The following is a 20,261-nucleotide window of genomic DNA, read 5'->3' as shown; positions in this document are numbered from 1 at the left end:
GAAGGTTTCAGGTATGCACAAGTGAACACATAGTGCAAAGTCTTTAGTGGAAACTACTTTGCTCTACCTGTAGCTGTTTTGTTTTTTTTTACGGAGAGGCTACACCCCTGCAGCAGACAAGAAATGAATAAAAACTAATTTTACCAATTGTGGTGGTTGTGGTTTTGTTGTATTTCACATAGTAAAGCAATTGACAGATTTTTACCTTTTTCAGGGGTTTTTTAAGTGATGGAAATGTGTATGAACCTTACAAGAATAACCTACTTCTGGCACTAACCCAAGTTTTCAAATATGTTCTAGCTGTTATTTGAGTGTGAGAATTATTAATCATTCTATGCATACATGACCGATAGGTAGTTCTTTCCAGGGGGGAAGGTGGGCAAGCACATATTTAGCTGCATGATGAAATGCATTCCCTTTCTCAGTGAAAATGGTGATGGGTTTATCATTGAAGAGGACCTGAAGTCTAGAAGGGCCAGCTCTAAGGATAACTAATCAGAAGTGAAGGATGAGGCTAATGTACTTCAAAAAAGCACTGTGTTAGGATTAGAAAGGTGAGCCAATGCAGTGGGTGGAAGCTACAATGAAAGACTGCGGGACCTGAACCTGTTCAGCCTTCACAAGAGCAGGCTGAGGGGGGACCTGGTGACTGTCTATAAACTCAGAAGGGGAGACAGTTTCCCCTAGCACTTTGATTCCAAGCTTGGGATCGTGGCAGTATCTTAGGGGTTGGCAACATACAGCCCATGGTCTAAATCCAGTCTGCAGAGATGCAGGGCTGTGCCTGGGTTGAGCACAGACGATCTGTCGGGGCCAGGGAGCTGGAAGCTGTGCCTCTGCCACTGACGTTTCTCAGCATCCTCCCGAAACTCCCCCAGGTTGCGGTGAGTGCAGTTTCTTTTCAGCCAGAGGTGAGCTGTACCAAGGCCAGACTGGCTGGTGGTGGTGGCAGCCATAGTCCATTGCTTACTGAAATCTATAAGGCCCTTGTGACATGTTAGAGGCATCTCTTTATCTAGAAGAATGACAGTGTAAATGCTGAAGCGGATTGGGGAATATCTTTCCCTGTGGGAAAAGTGAAGGACTTTCACTGGGGAGTAGTGTACTCTCCCTTTCATGACCTATATGCAAATTGTGATTGAGCTAACAAATGAAGTGGGTTTAGAAATCCTGTCGTAGTCTCCAAAGAACAAAGGGTCACAGCAGATTGTCAAAGAAACTTGCAACTAGAAGCCAGGGGCCTTTGTAAAATATCTATTACTGTGTCACTATGCCAAGACACAGTTTATTGGCTGGCAACGAGTCTCTGTTTTCAGCTAATTCATGTGGTCTTTTTGTAGTTCTCCCTGGGAAAAAACCGTGCCTGAGCTTCATAGAGGTGAACGTGAAATATTACTAGCTAGTGCTGCTTTGTGCAACTTTTAAGAGGTATTAACCATTGGCCATACTTGGATATTGTTTAAAAATGTTTACTTTCAGTGCAGTTGTACCTGCTTAAACACCCCTCAGCCCCATTATCAGCTTCTAGTGCTTATATTTCAATTGGGGTATGTCTGCAATGCCTTGACAGCCTTGAACTATCATTAGCTGAGGCACACAGAGTCGGGAGAGCAGCCAGCCCAGGGCTTCCTGCATCCCATCTAGCCAGAGAGTGGCTGGCTGAGGCACAGGGGCTCTGCAGCTCATGGAGATGGGGGAGTAGGCAGCCCAGGGCATGTGCTGCTTCCTTGCTAGCTGGGGCATCCGGTGCCTCAATCTGGGGGCTGCCTGCCAGCTAGCACTGCACTGAGGCACCTTGTGCCCCAGCCAGCTGCTGCAAATGCACACCCCTGCTGGTGTAGATGTGCCCTAAGGATCCTGAGGTTGCTCCTGATTGTGGGCATCCAGAACAGCAGCATCCTGAGCTACCAGTCAAGCCAAGATTCAATGCTTCTTTGATGATGCACAGTTAGGGGAAGGCTGGTCCTATCTTTTAAGCACATGGCTGCAAGCCAAGTCTGCCTTTTTGCTCATGTCTTCATGCCTGGCCTCAAGCAAGTCCCTTAATGGTCCAGTTCCTTTAAAATACTGTGGATAACATTCCTGCTTTTCATCTGATTTTGTTAATTAATGCCTGCAAAGTGTGTGAACTTGACAGACACTTACTTGTATGCAAACAGTGGAATAGTAACAGAAGGAGAAAAACATCCCTAGCTGACCTGTATCGGTGTCAAACTAAATGTAACCAATAAATAACAACAACATTGCTTGGCAGCTGTTTAACTGTTGGGGATCTGAAAGTACTTTTCAAATATTCCTTGATTAAGACCCAAAATCACTCTCTGAGACAGTAATTGTAGACTCAGAATCACAGGAAATGAGGGTTGGAAGGGACCTAAGGAGGTCACCTAGTCCAACCCCTTGCTCAAATCATCTCTGGTACCTCTATATCATCTCTGGCACAGTATCTCTTTTTGTAACTCAGCATACTGAGAATACTGCTGAGCCCCTGGTTGGATCCTTTGGGTAGGTGTACATGGCACAATGCAGTGTTGCACAGATGTACCCAAGCTAGCTGTGAACACTGGCTTGTACACCCAGGCCTACACAGCACGATGCAACCGTGTCTAGAAACATTAGAGTTGGCTCTGTGGGCCACAGCTCCAGACTGGGAGGCTGTACAAATAAATTATGGGTTTGTGCAGCACTGTGCCTGAGCTAATAATCCAGGCTTCTCAACAAAGCTAATTTCGTCTGGGTGCAGTGCTGCATTAAGATGGATAGTGCTCCCAGTTCTAATGCAAGGCTGGGCAGGCATCTCTGCAGAGAACTGCCTTGCACTGCACAAATATGCTCTTTATTCTTTCTGTTGTGCTCAGGATAGAAGGTTTTTTTTGGGGGGGGAGGTATTTTGTTTTGTTGGGGGGGTTTTTGGCTTAAAGCTGAATTAGTTCGGAATTCCAAATAGAATTGAGCTATTGAGCTTGGCTCAGTCTGAGTGGCTCTGCCACCAGGCAAGTCTTCCTCCCAGACCCATCAGTTTGGGACTTTGGATACTCCCCAAATCTATGGCATACATCCTACACGCAGGCCCCAAGCCCAAAGGCATTGGGGTATGGATGTCCCCTAGTCACACTTGCTGCTAGCCAAAGGGCCGAAGAAGCAAATCAGGGGAAAAGCGCAAACAGTCCCGTTACTACGAAACTGTGCGGTCGAGTTTTCCGCATCTCGAAACTTGCAGGGGTGATTCTGCCCGGAGTGCGAGGGACAGGCCTCACCCTGGGAAAACAACCTTGATTATGGTATCTCCCCTGCCAAGTAGGAAGTTACTTTTGGAAAAGTAATTCACAGTTCATCCCTACATAACTACAGTCGGGTAAAAAAGGGTTTTATTGAGAGACTCTCGTGCCAGAGATGGTGGGATTTCAGTACTGCTGTGTCTACATAGCTTCTAAATCACTTTGGGTTCTATCAGGATTCAAGACACTATCTCTCTGTCTAAATGGTCTAAGGGTAAATGATCATACACCAAGAACGAAGCAGAATCAAGTTCCAGGAGCAAAGTGACAGATTAATGTTGAAAAATACAAAGCTTTTCAATATTGTTTTCAATTTGTCTGCAGCTGTGACTAGAAAACATCCACAGTACTGACTTCACTGTCAAATTAAATTAGCAGTGAGCCAATTACTTATACAGCTCTGACAACTGAGCTGCAAATGTGGCACATCTCAATTTCTTAAACACAGCACGTTTCCTGAATCTTCCTTTGTCTCCAGTCACTTGAGGGCCTGAGGATAAGGATTCTCTTTCCCCTTTGCCCCTCTTAGTGTATTATTATCTTTCCACAGAGATGTAATAAACCAAGCTGACATTTAAAAGTCTTATCCTCATCTCACCCCAGTCATCTGAGAACAGCAGTAATAAATTGATCCTGCTCCTTAGCTGGGAGAGCGAGATTTCTGATTCTCTGTGCACAAAGGAAATGTCAAAGAACGAGGAATGTAGGGCCTGCGCTGTATATTTTGGAAAGAAAAAGGGTTGGAGCTGCATCACTTATCTATGAGTTTTGAGATAGCTTAGGTATAACTCCACAAAATCAAATGGTGACCCGATTAATCTTGGTATTGTTTCCAGTGTAAAACCAAAAACAGAACAAAATGAACAAAACCCCCCAGTGCATAATTCCACCACTCGGTGGTGCTCAACATGTAAAAGACAAGTCCCTGCTTAGAGAAACGAAAAAGGGCTGGGAGTCCCAGAGAAGCTGCCTTGTTTTCTCCCCAAGCTACTTTCCTCTGAAAGACTTTCCTTAGCACTTTGATCTTAGTCTCATTTAACTTCCTAAGGAAATATCAAGGGTGGAGAAAATAATTGATTAAACCTACCTAGGTTCTGACTTTATATGGGGAAAAGAAGGATCTCACATGGTCTACATGCAACACTTTTGTTATAACACCACTCTTCCTTCTTCTCTCCCCAAAAGTCTCCTCCGCCCTCTTGAATTCTTTCTCAACCGCACTATAAGGTCCTATGGCAAGTCCCTTGTCCTCTTAGCTGTTTAGAAAGCATTTGGCTTTGCCATAGTTAAGGCTCGATCCAGTTTCCGCTGTGTGAGTATGATTCTTTGTATTAACTTCAGGAGACATGACTTGGAGTTTGTGGCTCCCTGTCATTACCACCCGACTTCTTGACAAAAATCCCTTTAAGCTCAGTGAAAAACTAGACCCATAAGATATAGCTACAGTGATGTTCAGGGCTGACCTTAACTAACCTGAGTCACATGTTGTCGCCCTTCCCCAGACCTTTCACACCTCATAGTCTGCTCCAGTGGTGTCCTTACTGTACTTATTTATTCAGTCAAGCATTAAGTTATAGTCTAGGTTCCCTTGGTGAGCCCCTCTGTGAATCAGCTGGCAAACTATTTCGTCTTCCTCTGGGCTTGTCTCAACTTAAGGCAGTCGAGTGGGGTACAGACAGGCCAGATATAGGAACGGGGAGTTGTGGGATTGCTTCTGGCAGACTTCCTGTGTTAGTTCCAAACTCTGCAAGGAAGCGGAGGGCTAGGAGATGATCAAAGGTTGGGTTGGCTTCAGACCTGGAAGTTCGGCAGAGCTTTTAGGCAGGACTGATGTGGAAAGTTAAACGTTGGGGTTTTACATTATAGATGGTTGGAGAGTATAGGCTTCAGGGCTGTCTTGCGGTTGACTCCTCCTATTAGCATAGACAAGCTTTAACAAGCAGTATACAGCCTACCTATTTAACGTAGGGCTGGATGATGCCACCCTTGCTCCCGCTGAAGAGTCAAGTACAGTAAATTCAGTGATGTTCCAGTGGCGTCAGTGGGCAGCACGTGTTGCTAAAATGACAGCTAAACCCCCCTCGGAATAGCATTTTTGTGGTGTTTTACCCCATGGTTGCCAAAAGGATGCAAAAGGATAAGAGTGAATAAGACATAAGGGTTCAATATGCATTGGCAAAAGGAAAAAATATGCCCTTGACAGAAAGAGATGGAGACAAACTGTGAGAATAGCCAGTGACCTCTTGGGTCTATCGAATGAGTGAGTCGCACTGAGCAATAGCACCTCACTGCACAAGTCGTTCCATCGAAGCATGTGTGTAGACACACGCAGCTCAGCATAGTGGTGGTGTGAGCTAGACCAGAGGCATTTCCCAGCAGTTAGGACAGTTAGTCCCAAATGCCGATTTGGGAATTTCCTGCCAGAATTTAATCATATTAAGATGGCAGCTTTGGCAGAGGGAGGGGTGGTATATCCTCCCATTTAGGAGAATAATCTCTTACATTTCTGTACGACACCAGATAACAGTGAAGGTCACTATGGGTGTATTAAAAACTAGAACAGACAGACTGCTGCAAACAATGAGTTAATTATATTCCCAATTTTTTTTCTGACCTTTATTTAATCAAACAAAAGATGAACATAAGACATAAGATGCAAAATGCATGTACACGCACCATCCGAACATCTGAGCATGTAGCTGTAACCTGCTTTTCTTACGCTGCTGTTTATCACCCTCCCTTGGTTCTTCATATCTAAAATGCAGACTGTTTGCTTTCGGGGATGACGACTGCTCCTCTCTGAACGAAGCAACTCTCATGCTTTGGGAAGCTTGCAACATAACCTTCAAGTAATAATCGTCCCCGAGACAAACAGCTACGGTACGTAGCCTGCAGCTGAGACTACAATACTGCAAATGCACCAGAGACCATCATCAATCTCCAGCAATTGGATTTGCGCCTTTCCCAAAGAAAAAATCTTACCAACCTCCAACTTCAGCTTGGTGCATCAGTCTGAGAGTCTGTCCCTGCCTTGAGAGACTCTGAACTGTAATCTTTACCAGGGTCCTCTCCTCCGTGACCCCTGAGGAGCAGGTACTTGTCTGTTCCCGAAGCAGCTGTTGAACAGTCCTGGCTGCCGCATGTTTTGTAACATTGCCGAGCAGCTTTCCTTGAATGTCACCCACCACACACACGCGATCAGTGAATGTGCCTGACAGCAGAGCAGCTCTCAGATCAGACAGGAATATGACCTGATTCTGGCTTTTTGGGAGATCAGACTTAAGAGAAAATAATCAAATCCCCTCTACTCCATTTTTCTCCTAAGGTTCATTCCTTCTCTCAACTGCTACACTCAACATACACATATATACACTGAGCCCATCTTCTTTCCAGTGATATCTGGGCTAAATTATTTGGGGTTAGATTGCACCCTGTGCCCACAGCCATGTGCAAAGATGTTTTACGTGGGCAATCAGCCACAACCCAGCTCGGTCCACTTATAGCCTGTCACCCGCTGTCTGGGCAGAGGAGAGGGGAGCATTAAGTAAGCCAGATGTTGTGAGGAGTGAGAGATACAAACTCTTCCTTTTCTAGTGCTGCAGAACTTACCTAGGGAAGGAAATCATGCCTGGGGTCAAGCTGGCAAGGGGACAGTCTCTTTTAGCATGGCTGCTACCAAAGAGCTGTGGGAGGCCCCAGTGGTGCACTGAACAACAAAGTGGTCTTGTACTCCCAGTGCTGTGGCCAATGACACGACCATTGCTTGTGTAAGGAATAGAATAGGCTGAAAGGTAGATGTACAAAACAGAAGGTGATACACTTGGGAACTAATAACAGATACTTCTGCTATACGCTGGGAGCTCACGGTCAGGAAATGACCGAGAAGGACAAGGGCCTGATCGCAGGAGGATTGTGAGAGGCCAATGAGATGTAACTATGAAAAAGCCACATGTGATCCACGCTGCTGCATGAGATGAAATACTGCCAGTAAAAACAAGGAAATACTAATGCCATTTTACCAGGCAGTGGTGAGAAAGGAACACTGTGAACATCGCTCTTGAGCATAGGTAACTGGAACTGAACTCAAACTGAGCTACTCAGGGGATAGGGAGAATAATGGGTCTCTCATAAAAGAGGAGACTAGCATTTCTTGGCTTGTTTATTAAGGCAAAATGAAAGCTGAGAAGTGATATGATTGCTGTCTATAAATACAGAAAGGGAATAAGCACCAGGGAAAGTGATTTGAGCTAAAGGACAATGTTGGCACAGGAACAAATGGGTATACACTGACTGCAAATAAATTTAGACTGGAAATTAGAAGAGGGCTCCTAACCATTACAGCAGTGAGGTCCTGAAACAGCCTTCTACCCAGTGTACTCGTGTCAAAAAACCTATTTCCTTTTATGTCAGAGTCCAGTAAATGATTCTTTGGCAAGAGGGGCAATTTTACCTGTGCATACAGCAGCGGGTGAGAGCAGTAATTGAATATGGCATCTAGTTCTGGGGCAGACCTTTACAAAGGATGTTGAAAATTTGGAAAATGTGAAGAACGTAGCTTCAAAAATTATTTGAAGGCTGGGGGGAAAAAACAGCCTTTCAGCATGAGACTTTAAAGCTGATGAGACTCTCAGCTTTACCAGCATGAGATTCATCTGTTTAGTTAACCAAAGAGATAACCAATAAATGACCAGCTCACAGTATATTAGCATCTCCGCGGGGAGAAATTATTGGGTACCAAAGGGCCCTTTAAGTTGCAATAAAACAAAATAAAAGAAAATAAAAGAAAGATACAGCAAACCGCTGGTTTCAGCTAAAAGCCAGACACATCTGAGTGCACACATTGTTAACTGGAAGGTGATGAACCTTTGGAACAGTTTCCTAAGGGAAGCAGGGGGCTCTCCATCTCAAATCCAGACTCCGTGCCCTTCTGGCAGATATGCTTTAGTCAAACAAGTCATTAAGGTCATTACAGCGTTAACTGGATAAGACCCAATGGCCTGTGTTACACAGAAGGTCAGACTAGATGATCTAATGGATCTTTCTGGTCTTAAACATCTATAAACAAACTAGCAGTCCCAAGGCAACAAAGGGCTATGCAACCAGTTAGATTAATTCTCAAGACATATTTATGCTCATGTGCCTTCACTTAATGTCCTTGTTCAGATCCAGTCCTCACATTGCTATTACTTGTCATTTCAAATGCAATTCCTTCCTGGCTGCCCCATCATATATACAAGATGTTTATTTTCCCCAACAGAGGCAACATTTTGTTCCTGCAGATGTACCTTATCTTTTGTTTGGCACGTGCTCCCCTACCCTGAAGGATCTGTCCTTGGTGGAAGAATTTAGTCGGTGGTATTTATCCAGGCTAGAATTTTGTTAGCAATATCACTGTCCTCTTTCTCTCCGCGAAAGCAGATTTGATCACTGCAGCTCCGATAGGGCTGGCTGTGTTCAGGCAGTACAAATTTCTGCCCCATCTGTTATCGGACCGTAGTGTCATACATTTGTTTACAGACTTTAAAGTATCCATGTCACAGAACGTGTTTTGCTTAAAAATATGTTTTTCGTGAAAGCATGGAGCTTGATGTAAATGTTCTTCTATCCAGCTCCAAAAAAAATTGCACAAGCGAAGACAAGGATTCTGCTTGACAAGAGTAGTTTGTGCCTGCACAAGAATTCACCACGTGCCAGAAGATCCTTGTGCATGACAGATTGCCACCTTTACAGAGACAGGGCCCTTGGCCTCAATCCCTTTTGCAAACCCCTGGCTTGCACCTTATGACTAGCCCAGCGCAGAGCAGCCTCAGGCTCCAGGCAGCTGGAGACTGGCTTGCTGTCACCTCGCTCAGCTCCTTCCCAGCTGCATCGGGTACTCTTCGGCTGCAGCTTAGAAACTGGGTACTACATCAATTGACTGAAAATGTTGTTGGATCTTCAAGATAACAACACTGAATACCATTGCTCCCAATCATGAGAAACCCAAATGCACAATCTCAAATTCTCTTCACTCGGTCAAGACACATTTCGCCTTTCAAATACGAGGCCAAAGGATAAAAAACCCATTTCCAGCAGGTTTTCGCTGCTCTTGGTCTCACCACAGCACAAGAGGTTAGGAGACAGAGCAGCGCTCTGTGGCAGCTGGGAACTCTACAGGCCTCCCTAATGACTGTGCTGCCCTGGAGCGTTACTGATTTCAGATACACTTATGTTACCATTATGCTGTTTTCATGCAGAAGACGGTCTCATCTGTGCAGTACTGGAAAAGTCTTTTGCACGCTCAGTCTGAGTGATTCCTTTTGCTCCTTGTAGAACCGTATTGATAACTGGGATCTTTTGAAACAAACCAAAGCTACATCCACCCTAATGTTACCCAAAAAATCAACCCAACGGTGAAAGACCAAGAAACTGGTAACGTGCCTATTGAACAGCAGGTTGACAGGAAAGAAAATGAATGCAGATGCAACTTCCAAGAGAATGCAGAGACTGTGGGTTCAGGACAGCGTGTGGTAATATCATTTAACTGGCAAAAGCTTAAAATCAAAGAGAAAAGAATCCAACCTTTTTTGTTTCCTGGGCAGAGCAAAAAGAATCCAGCTTTATAAACGTTTGAACATACCCAGACCCTGCTCAGACCAAGCAGCAGCCTGGTTTCAAATAGGAATACTTGCTCCAGTAGCAAGTTCCAAAAAATGAACTTATGCCCAGAGGGCAGGATGCTATCCTTTTTTTTTTTTCAAATCTGAATGCAAAACAAGATGGTATCCCTTAAAAAGTTAGTACTGTGAACTAAATGGACAATATGCTGTGTTGCAAGGATGACAGTTTTAGAACAATTAAAAATGCCAGTTTTTTTTTTAACTAAGGCATTGTTAGAATTAATTTTTATTTCCAGATGAATACTGGAAACATTTGGATTTCTCTAGTTCAGGGGTCAGCTACCTATGGCCTGTGGGCCGTCTGGCCTGCAGAGCCAGGATGCTAGTGGCAATTCAGTGACAGGGATGTGGAGGGGGAATTGCAGGCAGCCGTTTGCCTTTGGAATGAGCTCTGTTCATTCAGTCTTAAAGCAGATCCTTAATAGTGCTGCCTTAGCACCATTTATATACCCATGCCATTCTTTTGAGGTTGCAATAAGATTTCTATTGCAAATGTGCATTTACTTGCAAAAAAAAAAATGACAGAATAAATACAAAACTGTGATGTGCCTTGTGTCCTATTAGTTCAGGTTTTATTTAACAGTTAGATTGAGCCAAGTGCTAGACAAAGTTGTTCAAATGATCATCTCTTCTGCAATATTCACTGCTATGTGCGCTTTGTGCTTTAAAGCAGAGACTTAAGACAGCAAATCTACATTCTTTGTAAAAAAGATTCTCCATACTATTTATAATGGTGGCCCTTTAGGAAAACGACTCAAGACTTCGAGAGCTATGCTAACAGTTTGCTTTAAATAGAAATATTAGATCAGAAGATATATCCACTGGAAAAAAGGACTGAGACTAGTGGCTATTGTTCATGTACTCTGCTGTCACAAAGAAACTGTGAAAAAATGATAATGTGAAGACAATTAAGCACCCATTCTTGTAGAAGGCAGAACTGAATCACATCCAACACACTGAAACAACTGCATACACTCACATAAGGGCAAAGTGCTGCAGGTTCTGCCTTCAGCAGGTGCTACTCTTTGAAAGGTGACCAGATGCAAGCTGCTTGCTGAGAGCACCTCTCTTCTTGACTTGTTTCCTGTGTAAAGGCCTGAAATGTTCTTCTTAGAGAGAGTTTCCCCTTTATTTTACCTTCGAAAGTCTCTGCAAGAACTACTGCAGTGACCACAGCACAAGAGACAAAAGCTGGGGGCTCAGTGCTTACAAGCAAAAGATTTGGAGGATTGTTTAAACCTAATTTTTTAGCACCCATAAAAACCCAACACTTAATGTAGAGAAACTGGAGAGGGAGTAGAGACAGAATGAAGTCAATAAGGGAGCTGGAATGCACAATACAGGAGGGAAGGCTGAGGGAACTCTGTTTAGCTTGGGAAAAAGGAGATTAAGGGTGGACACAATAGCAGTTTTCAAATGGTTGAAAGGCTGCCATAAAGACAAAGGAGAAGCATTGTTTTCCCTTGCCACAGGGGGCAGGACGTGTGCCAGTGAGCTTACACTGCTACAAAGAAGGCTTATTAGAAGAAATCTCAGGAAAGACTTCCTAAGTGCAAGAGCCAGAGAACAAAGGCATGAACTACTTAAGGAAGTTGTTCAGTCTCCTTCACTGGAGCTTGTCAAGAAGAAGCTGGAAAAGCACCTCTGTCACCTCTCAGAAATAGCCCGACCTGCACCTGTGTATGGGTTTGGACTACAACAGCCCTCAAAATTCCCTTTCCACTAATCCCTGGTGATTTTATGAACACCCTTGCAGGAAAAAGTGTGCGTTAGTTAAACCATCAGTCCCTGTACCACTTCACAGATAGGGGTTATAAAATCAGTATATATAATTGTATAACCCAAGGGATACTACAAAGTCAGAGATTAGACTGGTTATTGAGTGAAACTAAACCACAGAATGCCTTTTACATGCCCTCCCATCTCCCAAGACAAAGTGTGCTTGCACTTCTTAAAAGTCAGAAGTGGCCTTTGGCAGACTGGTTTTGCACCATCATGAACCTCAGCATCAGTTGGAACAGATTCAGAGCCGCCTTCAATTACAAAATCCCCAGGATGAAAAAGCCAGAGACAATAAATTTGCTGCATCCCTTCCTGATCTATGCTCTGAGCTTCTCGAGTGCAGGTGAGAAAATCACTCGGACAGTGAGAGAACACTATATTCCCCACACATTTTACAGACATATGCAACACAAGGGTAGTCACAAAGATTTAGACCACCTGAGATTCTGACTCAAAATTCTCTTGCGCATGGTAGTACTTCCCATTGCCTACAGCAACTCCAAGGGGCAGGTTTTCCAGAGCTCAGCATGCAACAGCTGTCAACGAGGATCTTCTTAATGTAAACTAGTCATCATCTCTTTTGAAAGCCTAGCATGGCCCCAAAAGGTATTTTTGAAAAGCTAGCCCAAAGATCACAGGTCTGCCTTAGATGTGCAAATATATTGCCCATTGTCTTAACATAGGTTGTCTGAACAAACCAAAGCACAAACTTAAATTCAGGATGATTTTCAGAAACCTGCAATGGCATGGTCTGTCAGCTAAACAAATATGTTTACAAGCATCACACATGCATAGTTTTGTACCATTCATCTTTAATGACAGCTACGAGTTACATGTATATAAATATAATTTTTCATCATAGTGACACAAGCAACTAGATACGATTTAGGTAGACAAAATAGGAAGTGTTGCTGTAAGGCTACATAAATTATATTTTTATTCACAGGCTCCAGAAGAGCAAAGGCATGAATATAAAGAAGTTGATGGTGAGCTTTTAATGACTTCGGAATTTTTACACAAATTAGAAATGAAGATCAACTTGAGGTACAAATACTGTAGAACAGACTATAATCAGAACTATTACTAGTTCATGTTCAAACTTACTCTTTAAAAGTGACTCAAAACATGATAACAACAAATCGTACAATCCCGTTTTACACAACGAATATCCTCTTTGTTAGTGATTAGTGAGACTGACAAGTAACAGTGTTCAGAGTGCAGCTTATTTGGTTTCAAAAACCGATGTCATTTTATAATAGAGGCTCCAATCCTGCCATTGGATCCATGCAGCCAAGCCTTCACAACCAAAGTGCACTCCATGGATATTAAGAAGTAAACACCCCAACTGAAGTGAATGAATTTCAATGTCTGCATTGAGCAAATTACAGGATCAATGCCAAATCTGTTGTGGTCCAGTTCAGCAAGGCATTTAGCATACATTTCATGTTTTATGCATGAGAAATCTCACTCACCTCAGTTTTGCTACTCATGCTTAACTTGAAGCATAAGTCAAAAAAGCCTTAATGCCATTCTGTTTATTTTTAAGGGTATAAAATTATAACAATCACAGCATCACTGACAACTTCTCTGGGGTAGAAGTATAAGCATTTTAACAGTATGCCAGAAGGCATTTTACTTCTGCCACTAACTGCAATAGGAACTGAATAAGGCCCAAAAAGAGCTAGTACTGTTTAAGACATAGGATTTTCTTTTTGAACCCTTTAACATCTAACTGTAGATAGCAGAGAAATGCAGGAGCTTCTATCAACCTTTCAAAATAGTCTAAAGAAGAAAAAAGGTGTACTACAATATTGCATAGAAAAAGTCCCTGGTACAGGTATGCTTACACTGGAAAAGGAAGCATTTTGCCTACATTTTACTAAAAACAAAGCACAACCATACGTAAGTTACATGATTCACATATAATAACAGTGACTATGTTCTTTGGAATTGCTAATTTATTTCAAGCATATTTTTTATTCTGCATGCTACGGATAAATATTGAATGACTAGAGTTGAATGTGAAATTGTTGTGGGATGGGAAAAGAATTTTTGACTTGTCAACGTGTTTCCTGTTCTCCATCCTACTGAAACCCAAACTCCTCCACACCACCACAAGACCCCTGCACAGCCATGTGGTTTAGGCCATCGGTTTGGGATGAGAAGACCTACATTCAAGTCCTTGCTCAGCTACCTGTAGAACTGGTCACCCTCCCAACTACCCTATGGAAGGTCTCTCTTATTGGAGTTGCTGCACCTGGTGAAGAGAATTTAGTATTCACGGCAACCAGAGGATGACTTTGCAGTCTAGTGCTTGTGGAATTAAGGAGGGGTGTAAGAGACTCGCATTCAAGAGTCTACTCTAATGAATATTATTGACATGAAATGGAACAGCTCCAGCAGGCAAGACTGAGACAGGGAGTCTCATCTCAGAATAGTTAACCAGTAGTTAGTTAAATACATTCCTGGGTTGTGGCAGACCTAAGTTCAAGTCCCTGTTCTGAATCAAAGGTTGCTCTCTCCAATATTCTGGACCTAAGAAAGCTTCCACTTAAAGCTGCTATTTCCTTGAAAAGTTTTGGCTTTGTTGTTTTGACATTTTCCGCTGTTGATTCCCTGACCAGCTTCACATAAAAGGATGATTGTTCCAAACTTCTACTCCCAACACACACATTCTTTTCCGTTTCCTAAGTTAATTAAATCAATAATTTAATTTAATTAATCTGTAAAGTCTTAGGACAACTTCAGACCTCACTAGTTTTCACTGCACTATATAATTGGTGTTTTAACTAGTAATTTTTTCATATACATCACAAAGGCTGTATGTACCAGTTGCACATGAGATGCAATATTAATGTGTTAAAAAGCCATGCATGTTAATTTGAAGGGAGAAACAATTTAGTCAGAGATAACACATTCTTAACAGTGAGCACTTGAATCTCATGGTACAGACTGTGCAAACCAATTTGATCCATCTATAAATGTCATGATATACATTAGGCAGCATATAACACAACTAAGACACACATTTAAACACACAAATTGGCCTCATAAAAAACTAGAGTTTCTGGATTCCACAGAGAATATATACTTAGAAGTTTATCTGTGTAAAAGGTGCACATATTGAATAAATATACTTTGTATTATAAAAATATGATCATGATTACTCTTTGATATAATAATAATACGGTTCTATACATGTACCAGGAGGACACATTTCTTATAATCCTTCCTATTATTACAATACTGGAGCGTAATATCAAACCCTTTTGGACGTTTCAGATACTGGACTTCTGGCACAGTCACATTTTGCTAGCAGTCAAAAATGTCAGGACATTAGTACCCATCATTGTGTTTACATTATAAGTTACATTTTAATGGGAAAGCTTGAAGCAATTATTTTGGAAAAAAAATAAGGAACACATTAATTTTCTTACTAATGATCCTTGCAAGGCACCTAAACATTTTATGTTTCAGTATGTTATAAACCAAATTTGGAATATGACTGCAGATTAAATCTATATAATTCTAGATGAAATCAAACAGGTTTTTGTCTCTTGGCTCTACTGAACATGCTTCAAATATTTGATGAATATCAACATTATGCATGAACAAACATTTCTTCATTCGAGTGATTTAACTGTCTCTATACACAGAACAATTTTGCATTTGTTCTGTTGTTTATGAAGACTACGTATAAGTGCACACATCCATCCTGAACAGAGATGTATTTGCCAGCTCTAACTACAAAAGTAAAAGGTAGCTTATCTTAAATAATGTATCTATATTAAAAACTGACTGTGCCAGCATTTTAGTCATTGTTTTTTTTAAATACTATTGGGCAGTAATATATTTAGCAAATTGAGATTCATTTTACATATACCTGAGTGTCATATTTCCTGGCATTTTGTTAAATATTTCTAATACTGAACAAAAAATTTGGAAAGATACGTGTATGAAGACAGAATCACATGCAACCAATCCATAGCTAAATGTGAAGCAGCAAACATCAGTGTGCATTGTTCATACAGTACAATTTGACTTACAGTACAAGATACCATTATATTGCACATTACATAACATGTCACATTTCATAAAGATACGGTTTTGCACTGCAAACAGGTACATTTTTACATCTGTGAAGACATAAATGATTTACAAATGAATTTAAAAGTAAAATACGTCATTGAAACATTATTGCCTTGGCAAGGTCATTCTAATACCAGCGGAAAAGGGTGACATTGCATGGATTGATCTCTATAAAGAAGAAAGCTTATACCTGACAACTTTGCCAGAAAATATTGCCTTAAAAAAAATTTAGGTTTTTTGGAAAAAAATATTAATACTTTTTCTTGGCAATGTTCTTGTTCATCTATATCCTGTACAGATTTGGTTAAAAAATGGCCCTCTTCCTGTTCCCATTAAACACCCTTGCAATTGCCTTCAAAATGAAACAGGTTTAGTTCATTCCCCACCCCCCATAAAGCTATGAAATGTACAATAACATTATTATATTTTTTTATTATTATATCATTGCCCACCATTCTTTAGCTAGTTTTTTTCAGCTTTATCTTCCTTTATCACAATGCTCTGGAGCAACCCAGATGTGTCATCCTGAGCATGAAAACAGATGGCAGCTATACACAAATGCTGCCATTTGGAAAAATGTTCATAATCAGTGAAACTGAAAATCTTGTTTAAAAATTATTGTAACAGAAATTAAACTAATTCAGTGTTCCATTAAACAGTGTACCCTGAACTCATCACCAATATGCTACTGTTTAAATACTGAACGCATTATGAGCCTGTTCCTGCTCCCACCAAACTCAGTGGCTAACTTCTTCAGTGAAAACAGAACTGGGCCCAATACCAGCTTCCCAACATTTGGAAAAATATATACAGCGTAAGGAATTATACCCAACTAGGTTTTAATATATGGTTTTAAAACACTAACGTCTTTATTTGAAATTTGGAGTCCAATCCTGCAAACAGGCATAACCTTTCGGCACAAGTGGGACTGTGATCTACCACCAAGCCAATGTCCAGAAACTTAGAACGAAAGCGTATGCATAACCTAGCATAAGATCAGGGGCCCTATCTTACAACAACATTTCTTCTGGGTCTGCCAGACTTTTGAAAAGGTTTTCTTTCCCAATTTATTAAAACAGGGGAATGAAAACAGGCCAGTAATATAGGTATCTGGACATTATTATATAGCATACAAGAAATATGGCTCAATTCTGCAGGTAAACTTCAAATGGAAAGCAACAGCAGTTTTCCTTGAATATGGGCCGTATTATCAAGCCCCAAAGTCCTCAATATTGTGTGCTAATTGTTAAACAGGATGATACCATGACTTGCTAATGAATAAACAATATGCATCCTTCAGGTTTTCTGAATTAAAACAAAGACATACTTTCTACAAATATTTTTTGAAAACAAAAAGTTAACAGGTATTGCAACAGGTCTAAATGCATTTACAGATGCATTCCCTAAATAAGGCAAGAGTTCTTAATCTCTATAAAGCCATTCACAGCTGAAAATGATTTTACCACAGTTTCCACAGCTCTAAAGCTTTTTAAAAATTGTATTAGGGGAAACCTTTAAAAATATTTCTAAACAAAAACTATTCTAACACGTGTAATTAATTACCTGACATTTTTTCCAAATAGCAGCATTAGGAAATTTTTGTGTGTTCAGTTTGAAGAACTGCATATTTTTCAACACATTTAAATGACAAGGGAAAAGACACTGGGAAGCTAACATGCACAAAGAGAAGTTTGACAAGATGTTTGTTTGGTTTTCAAAAGGTGATTTTAAAAGGAAAATGCTTGTGCTCTGTCTCAATTACAGATTTCATAAAAGCAGTGCATAAATTTAGGATGTCCTTATTAAGGAGATACCTCTCAACATACTAACAAAGGAGTTTAATGGATTTAAAAAGGAGCAACAACATGTGTGCCTGGCTTTGCACACAGTATGCAAGGCTAAGCACAAAGTTCAGTGTTTTCTATTAAAATACAGAGATGAGAAAATTGGTTTGAAATGTAAATGAACCCCTCCCCACCAACAAGCAAAGGCACCTTACACACACGACTGCAAAATAGGAAAGGTTATTTCTTGCTAATATTATTCTATATAATATTATAGAAACAACAGCAATTGTAACCAGGTAAGTAATCCTACTCTTGTGAAATGTGCAGCCTAGTCCTTCAGACTCAACAGATTTAGAAACTGTGATTGCTTACCGGAATCAAGCCAATACTGGAAAGCCTGGACATCATCTTACAAGACACCTAATGCCTCCTGAGATGCCTTGTGCTCTTGATTCCCTCTGAAGCTAACAAAACTTGAGAAAGATCAGCATCATATGGGATTAAGTTGCTTGGGAGATTTAACCTTATGATTAAAGAATGCCCAAATAGCATTGCTGTCAAGTACCAAAAGATCCAAAAAAACTGAAGGGCTGGACCTTACAGACCTTGCCATGAATAGTTTCACTGAAGTTAGTCTACCAACTCGTAACTACTATGTGCAGAATCCCTGCTTCCACAAACACGTAAGATGCAAGTATGTGAGAAGTTAAGGTCCAAACTTGCCCCCAAGTAATCTCTGTGCAGTGAACCATACATAAAAATGCATGAAAAAGGGGAAAGATGATGGCCTTATTCACATTTAACACAACATTAAAATCCTTTGCTAATATTTGCATTTTATCATTAAAAAAAAAAAAGTAAGTCTGTATTTGGTTTTGTTTCGATGCAAGAGAAAACACATCTTGTCATAAAGAAGGAGAGTTAAGGGAATATAAAAATCAATGACTAACTGATTTTTACTGGTGCATTTTTACTCTTTCCAGCTTTTTTACTCTCTCCAGCATTTTCGGCAATATTTAAAAAGGCTAACTTCTGCACTGATACATCAGCCCAAGAAATTCAATTAAATGACTGATGACTTTAATCGATTACAAAGGAAAGTGACAATGCAGACAAGAACTGTGTGTACCACAACTCCAGTGTACTACAACCACAGCAGCAATTCTTGCAGCTGTTGTTCAGACAAACCCGATTTGCTTCAATGGGATTTAGTACCTCAGTCCTGCAAATGTGCATGCAGTAAACTGCTCGGGTGAGCAGCTCTACTGACACACACAACAGGGTTTGACATGAGAGACTGGAAAAATACATTACGCAGTTTTCAAAGCAAAAATAGTCGTGCATTTAAAAACACAGCCCTCGGCAGACTGCATTTTAAATCACAGATCATGTCACTAGGTTCATTACTTCTCCTGAACTATATAAAATGCAGGTTCAAAATAAAAATATATCTTTTTGTTCTAAATTTGGGACTTGGTTTTTGCTGCATGACAAATCCAAAAGGATTTGCTGGGCTCCCTCACTAAATGCTACTAGAGCTCTGTCTCAAGAATAAGACCCTGGTCCTGCAAGGTCATATTCAGGCATGCATCCTTGAGCCCACAAACCCCTGAGGCTCTAGCAGGACCAACCCACCTGAGCCGGCCACATCCCAGCTTTCCTTCAGCACCACTGATTGCAACAGATCTACCACTACTGCCTACTGGATCCACTGTAACACTTGTTCTCTATGGCTAAAACAGACATTGGGTTGGGCTGGTTCTTGCCAGCTTTAACTCACACCAGTGGTTTACACAAGCCTTTGGACGCGCCATGGAGAACGTGTGCCAAAGCCCACCCAGCACAGCGACCAGCCCCTTAATATGGGGGGCACTAACGGCATATCAGTGATTGCTTGAGACAAATAAACCACTGTGCAAGGATGGGAGTGAAGGTCAGTGCCCACTGCCCTCCAGGAGCCAGCGACCGCTTGAACAGCGACAAAGTTGGATCAGCCTTGGTTGTCTGGCCAAGGAGCGTGCGTCTATAAGTGGATTGGACTTGGGTGTCCAGCCAAGGGTGGATTGGCCTTAGTTCTCTGGTGAAGGAGCATCTACAAGTGGATCGGACTCGGGTGTCCAGCCAAGGGTGGCTCGGCCTCGGCTGTCTGAAGGAGCATAGTTATCCAGCAAAGGAGCATCCACAAGCGGGTCGAATTCCAGTGGCTGGCCAAGGGTGAGTCGGCCTTGGTTGTTTGGCGAAAGGAGCATCTACAAGGGAATGTACTCGGGTGTCCGGCCAAGGGGGGCTTGCCCTCGGCTGTCCCACTGAGCGTCTGCAGGCGGCTGGGCCTCGGGCGCGGTGGAGGGGTGCTCAGAAGGGCCCGTCGGGCGGGCCCCGCGCGCGCAAGCAGTAGTTGCGGCCCTCGTTGTTGTCCCAGTACTCGGCGCCGGCCACGCAGTAGCGCAGCGCGAACTCGAGGCCGGCGCTGCCGAGGGCGCCGGGCCACAGCGGCAGGTGGAAGGCGAAGCGGTCGGTGAGCGCATCGCCGGGCGCCTGGTAGTCGGCGGGCAGCTCGGCGCAGCTGGCCCAGCGGTCCAGCGTGTAGCGCACCGACACCGCCTTCTCGTAGGCCACGTTGAGCACCCGCGCGGCGCCGCGCAGCCCGCCCGCTTCGGCGCGCGCCC

Source organism: Crocodylus porosus, unplaced genomic scaffold (genome assembly GCF_001723895.1).
Source record: "Crocodylus porosus isolate Cpor-Errol unplaced genomic scaffold, CroPor_comp1, whole genome shotgun sequence".
NCBI lineage: Eukaryota > Metazoa > Chordata > Crocodylia > Crocodylidae > Crocodylus > Crocodylus porosus.
This window is presented reverse-complemented; position numbering follows the sequence as displayed.